Raw genomic sequence first — 7,207 nt, forward strand, 5'->3', positions numbered from 1 at the left:
AGGTGTCTATCTTTCTCTCCCCCTCTCTGTCTTTCCCTCCTCTCTCCATTTCTCTCTCTCCTATCCAACAATGATGATGACAATAATAACTACAAGGGCAACAAAAGTGAATAAATAACTAAATAAATATTAAAAAACTAAAACACACCCAAGTTATTTCTTTTTCCTATCTTCCCTTCTTTCTTTCCCTTTTATTCCTTTTATTTATTATTTATTTAGTTTTGATATTCTTGATGCATTATTACTATTGTAGCCTCCTCAGACACAAACTCTAAGAGGTTTAGAGTCTCTTCCTACACAAAAATGAGGCTTCAGTGAGTGAGAAAAACGTCTCCTGGGAAGAATGGATGTGGCATCTGTCGTTCAAATTATTGAAGGAAATCTGACTCAGCTCACAGTCCAGTCAACTTCAGTCCCTCTGGGCTTTTCCTGCCAAACAGTTCCCGTCCTGCAGTTGAATGGCCCAGAGTCTGATCCACCAGACCTTGGCTGCTGCCCCTGCTGGACTCCTTTCCCTTCCTGTCCCTTCCCTTCCCTTCCCTTCCCTTCCCTTCCCTTCCCTTCCCTTCCCTTCCCTTCCCTTCCCTTCCCTTCCCTTCCCTTCCCTTCCTTTCCCTTCCCTCCCTTCCCTTCCCTTCCCTTCCCTTCCCTTCCCTTCCCTTCCCTTCCCTTCCCTTCCCTTCCCTCCCCTCCCCTCCCCTCCCCTCCCTTCCCTTCCCTTTCCTTCCCTTCCCTTCCCTTCCCTTCCTTCCCTTCCCTTCCCTTCCCATCCTTAGTCAGACTTTAATGCCCAGCCCCAAGACCTGTTCTTCCTCCTGAGTGACCCCACTCTGTAGAGGTGACGTCTCTTACCATGGGGCTGGTCTCCTGAATACTATGGCTTCTCTGCCTTGGCTGCTCACAGATTTCTCTTGATCTGTGCCCCGGATCCTCTCCACTGGGCATCCAAATATCAGCCCAGTCCTCATACTCACCCTGAAGCATCCTACAATTGGCTCTTGAAGAAGAAACTGCAGAGGAAAGAGGCTGAATCACACACCCAAACTTTGAACCCAGTTAGCCTGGCCCCTGCTGCACTTCTGACAACTAGTCTGTATTGTTTATTATATACTATTTTATATACAAATGTTTACACACATATATGTATACTTATTATTTATTTATTGCCACCGGGGACTCATGCCTGCATAATAACATTGCTTCCCGCACACTTTTATTTTTTCCGATTTCAGTTAGAGGCAGAGAAGGTCAGGGAGAGAGGTGGAGGAGAGAAGAAGGGACATCACAGTCCCATACCATCATTCATGGGGTTTTCCCTTAGTGCCATACATAGTGCGCCCATGTGGTTCTGAGGACCCAGATATCCAACTCCTCACAAATGACAAAGTGTGAGCTCTGCTAGCTTAGCTATCTCCAAGGCCCAAGATTCATTTTTATGAGAAAGAGAATGAGGGGAAGGAGGGAGGGAGGGGAAGAGAGAGAGGGAGAGAGAGAGAGAGAGAGAGAGAGAGAGAGAGAGGCGAGAACACTGATTCACTCCAGTACATGCAGTGTAGGGAATTGAACCTGGGACTTGTATTGTGATTCCTGTACTCAACCCCGGAGCCACTCTTGAATCTGTCCTTGCTCAATCATCCTCAAGCTCTTGTCAGAGTGACGTATTCACTGGGGCTAAAGTCACCGTTCACTAACCAGAAATGGATCACCAGTACCTGAAGCTGGGGAACTGGTTGTACTACACAGCAACAGTAATGGTGCCAGCCTTGGTAGTCATACTAGTTGACCATACGATCAAATTGCATAGCATTATATATTTATACACACACATGTACATATAGTATTGGTTCTAGATTATTATAACCATGTCTGTATCTGAGTATTTCTCCCCTCAAAAGTGCTATGAAATGCACAGTTCTGTTATTTCAGCTTTCGGGATGTATTGAATATTGTAAATATTCATATTTAGTATTAATATCTGTTGGGTGAGGGCTCAGAAACAAAGCACAGGACTTGCACACTTTCTCTTGGCGTAGGATATGCCAGAGCTGAGTGGTGCTCTCCGGTCATTCCTGCTCACAAAAATATGAATAAATGACTCAAAAAAATCCTATTTCATTTTGTAGCACTAGAGACTGAACCATGTGTAACATCATTATTCCTAGATCATTTTTCATTCTTTCTCTCTCAGAGAGAGAAAGAAAGTAGGGGGGAGGGAGGGAGAGAGAGAGAGAGAGAGAGAGAGAGAGTGTGTGTGTGTGTGTAATATCATTATTCCTAGATCATTTTTCATTCTTCTCTCAGAGAGAGAAAGTAGGGGCGAGGGAGGGATGGAGGGAGAGAGAGAGATTCCATATATACCATGGTTCAAACTTGGGCCCTGCACATGCTAACACAAACTTTATCAGGAGGGCCATCTCCTAGCCTCCAGGACTTTCACTTTAAATCTCTGTATTTTTCAAAATTAAAAAGCAAATTTGAAATTGTTTCTAATTTTTGTTTTCATCTTACTTGACAGGGAAGCTATGGTGTAAGATGGACCCTTGTCATTTCTGCCTTTGGTGTCCTGAGGCTACAAGTCTGCCCATGGCTTGGCAAAACTTTCTGCTGTTTCAGTCCAAGGCCAGCAGATCACTGGGGAATAGCAGATCACTGGTAGGGGGACTTGAGTTTGGAGGAAGAGAGTTTTCTTATCCTGGTCAAACTGTGGTTGGGTCCTCACAGCTCCCTTGCTGCCTCTAGGGCCTGGACTCATGTCCTCTGGGCTCTGCTGTTGCACTTGTGCTGATAGGATTGTCACCAGGTTCCTCTGTCCTTTGAGGGCTGCAAGCTTTTAAGTCCACTAACATCAGGGTGACAGTCTGAGCTTTCTCAAGGGATGACCCTTATCTTCTGATGCTTCCTCTTGCTTAACATCAAACTATATTATTCTGGATTCCAAGCTCATGATAACCTTCTTTCCATGAAAGAAGAAATGGCAAAATCTGTTTTTTTGTTTTGTTTTGTTTTGTTTTGTTTTGCCTCCAGGCTTATTGCTGGGGCTCGGTGCCTGCACCACGAGTTCACTGCTCCTGGAGGCTATTTTTTCCCTTTTGTTGCCCTTTTTTGATTATTATTATCATTGTTGTGGTTATTATTATTGTTATTGCTGTCATTGTTGGACAGGACAGAGAGAAATGGAGAGAGGAGGGGAAGACAGAGAGAGGGAGAGAAAGATAGACACTTGCAGACCTGCTTCACCATTTGTGAAGCGACTCCCCTGCAGGTGGGGAGCCAGGGGCTTGAACCAGGATCCTTATGCCGGTCCTTGCACTTCGCACATGTGTGCTTAACCAGCTGCACTATCAGCTGATCCCAAAATCTGGTATTTAATGAAAGGATAAAAGACTGTGGATTTCTGGGGGTGGGGAATCAGATCTTCATGACCTATTGTTTAGATGGTTGGGATGACAAGGGAGTGAGAGAACCAGATGGCTTACAGAACTGCCTTTTCTTAGGAAATGGCTTCTGGTGCCTTCTGCCTTGCAAACGGGTGAGCTGTAGGTGCCACTGCCTTGGAGCAAGGGGAGGATAGGGCTTCCTGGAGCCTGGGCAGGGCTGCCATTCAGAACAGTCCCACGAAGAAGGTTCAGAAAGTGAAGCTCAGAAATAGGAATGTGCTAGAATATTATTAGATCCTTGTTCTGTAGTCAGATGGTCTTGTTGCTGATCTGAACTTGGATCCACTGGCATATCAGATTTCAGGCTCAGGGGGAAATAAAAGAAAAAAGAAAAACTAGTATAGCCACAGGCACTTTGGAATTTAACTAAAATATGCCTACTAGCTATCTATAAAAGGGAGGACCTCCCCAACTCTTCATCTCCACTATTCCAGCCCTTAAGTCCACGACTGTTCAACAATTTGTTTGGCTTTGTAGGTTAACTCTCTTTTCAGTCACTGTTGTTTTAACCAGGCTGGCTTCACGGGCAGGTAACAGAGATGACCAGAGACACACGGCTGGGCAGTGAAGCTGTATTTCTTTATTCACGAACAACAATTCATGAAACCAACCCAAACCAGTCACCACACAGATCTGTCCTGCCTCCTTCTCTTCTGGCAGCTGTGGCCAGAACTCGGGAACTACATAGCATAGGGGGCGGGGAGAAAGAGAGGCCTGAAACTAGCAAGGGCCAAACCAATTCTCCTTGTGGGGGGGATGAGACCAAACCAATGTGAAGCATAGCAACAAGTCACCAGGTTCCAGATGCTAGCATAATGCCTGTGGGACTACGTGAAAGCCTGGTAGAGCTTAGGGGAGCTCTCCCAACCTTGTGATGGAGGTCTGGAAAGACACCCCACTTGTCATTCTCTCCCTTCTAGGGATGGGGCTAAGAGGGAAACATTTTCTGTGACTAAGTTTCCCCTTGTTAGTCTCTCAAAGCTTCACAAAAGCCTGCAGCCTCTCACATTTAGTTCACTCCCTCCTAACATACCAAATGGCTGCCTGCTTGTAAGTTCACTTAGAGTTTAGTATTTTCACTATAAGTTCACCACGTTCACTATAAGTTCACCACCCTTTGATCACACACATAAGCATACTCCATCACAAGCCTTACCAGAACCCTGGCAGTGAGACACCACATTTTATTTCCTTATCTTTGATATCTATGATTTACATCAAGCTTTGCCCCTCTCTACTTTATCTCACCCTACTAGTTTAACCACTATGTTTTTCTTAATACCTTTAGATAATTAACATGGTTTGCATCATGGAAAGTAATTGCTCTGACCTTTCTATATCTCATCACTTCCTCTTGTCATTCCTCCCCCCCCCGCCACCATAGGGGTATCTGACCTTTAGAACCCTGTAATTTACGACATATTTGAAAAATGTCCTTTGTTCTGTTTGCTATGAAACCTTGTGCTTACCCCCAAATAAAGTGGAAGTTCATACCTGAACTTCTCCTGGCACTTCTTTCTGCATCACACAACCACTAGAATCAGTGATGAGAAGGCCAGCAGCTGCCTCGGGTTATAAGTCCACCCACATGAGCGCCAGCAGATGCCGATCAGACTTTCCTGGAGAGGCAACCCCAGCAATGTGTCCTGGAGCTCTGCTTCCCCAGATCCCTTCCCCACTAGGGAAAGAGAGAGATAGGCTGGAAGTATGGATTGACCTGTCAACACCCATATTCAGTGGGGAAGCAATGACAGAAGCCAGACCTTCCACCTTCTGCATCCCACAATGATCTTGGGTCCATCCTCCTAGAGGGATAAAGAATAGGAAAGCTATCAGGGGAGAGGATGGGATATGGAGTTCTGGTGGTAGGAATTGTGTGCAGTTGTACCCTTCTTATCCTATGGTTTTGTCAATGTTTCCTTTTTATATAATAAAATTTTTTTTAAAAAAAAGAAATTTTCTTTCTCTAGAAAAAGGCTGGGAGTAGGGATGGACCTGCCAATGCCCATGTTCAGCAGGGAAGCAATTACAGAAGCCAGACCTTTCACCTTCTGTACCCCATAATGACCCTGGGTCCATGCTTCCAGAGGGATAAAGAACAGGAAAGCTTCCAGTGGAGGGGATGGGATACAGAACTCTAGTAGTGGGAACTGTGTGGAATTGTACCCCTCTTATCCTATGGTCTTGTCAATATTTTATAAATAAATTTAAAAAAGAGAAAATGTCTTTCTCTAGCCCTCTGTCTCCTAACTGCAGTTTACAATTCCAACTTCATCTCCGGAGACTCCTGTGCTCCAAGCTTTTCTTTCCTTGATGTCTGTATGTCTTTCCTGTGCTTGGCACGTCTCCCCCTGGTCCATGTTGCTAGTTCCTTCCCAGGTTAGGTCACACATTCACCTTCCACAGGACTCCTTTGGCCACTTGGTCAAGTGCACATTTACCTCCTAAAATCTTCTATTTCCATTTCACCCTTTAACACAATTGTGGTTCTATTTTTGCCTACCTCACTAGGGAAAGACAGAAACAGGCTAGGGGTATGAATCGACCTGCCAATGCTCATGTCCAGCAGAGAAACAATTACAGAAGCCAGACCTTCCTCCTTCTGCACCTCAGAAAGAATTTTGGTCCATACTCCCAGAGGGGTAAATGTTAGGGAAAGATGACCAGAGGATTCTGAACTCCAGTTCCATCAGGACCCAGAGAGAGATGAGGCAGAAGGAGGGGGAAGGAAACTCAGAAGTAGAAGAGAATGTAGGACCATAGAAAAAAAAAATGGGCAGAGATATGCAAAAATAGGACAGTAACAGAAATATTAGTCAACCTATATCTGTGATCTTGGGAGAAGTAATGCAGTTTCTAGTGAAGGGAATGAGGACACAGAACTTGGGTGGGGGAAAGGTGTGGGATTATACCAATGTCATCTTACAAATTTGTACATCAATATTAAATCATTAATAATTGGTTTTTTAATATTTATTTATTCCCTTTTGTCGCCCTTGTTTTTATTGTTGTAGTTATTATTGTTGCTATTTATGTCATCATTATTAGATAGGACAGAGAGAAATGGAGAGAGGATGGGAAGACAGAGGGGGAGAGAAATATAGACACATGCAGACCTGCTTCACCGCCTGCTAAGCGACTCCCCTGCAGGTGGGGAGCCAGGGACTCGAACCAGAATCCTTCCACCGGTCCTTGCGCTTTGTGCCATGTGTGCTTAACCCACTGCGCTACGCCCGACTCCCAATAATTGTTTTTTAAATCTGGGTTCTTTACCAGCTTGAGCTGATGGTTTGCTGCAAGGGAGTTCATGTTATTCACTATTTTCTCTGGTTGGAAACAGCTTTGGTGAGACATAACACTCACTTTTGATCTTCTCAAGATATGTGAAGCAGTAATTGGAAAAATTCCCTACTACAGAAATGTAATATGGTTTATCTAAGGCAAAAGTTGGGGACTGAATGTCTAACAGCATGAAGAGGGATCCAACGTGGGAGTTATATTGCAAAGGAAAATGACGGATATTACAAATCTAAACCATCATCAGGTAAAATTCATCAAACATTGAAGAAAAATTTGGGCTTTAGCAAAGGGATGTCTTGATTTTACATTGCTATTTATGTACTAGCTAGAATCTCAGCTTTCCAGAGTAAGCATGGAAAACAGTATCAGTTCCCCGGGAAGACTCAATGAGATGGTTGTAAACTGACTCCAGCTACAGCCACCCTGCTCCCTCCATGACAGGTAATAAATCACTGAGTTTTCCTCTCCTG

This window comes from Erinaceus europaeus, chromosome 8 (genome assembly GCF_950295315.1).
Source record: "Erinaceus europaeus chromosome 8, mEriEur2.1, whole genome shotgun sequence".
Lineage (NCBI taxonomy): Eukaryota > Metazoa > Chordata > Mammalia > Eulipotyphla > Erinaceidae > Erinaceus > Erinaceus europaeus.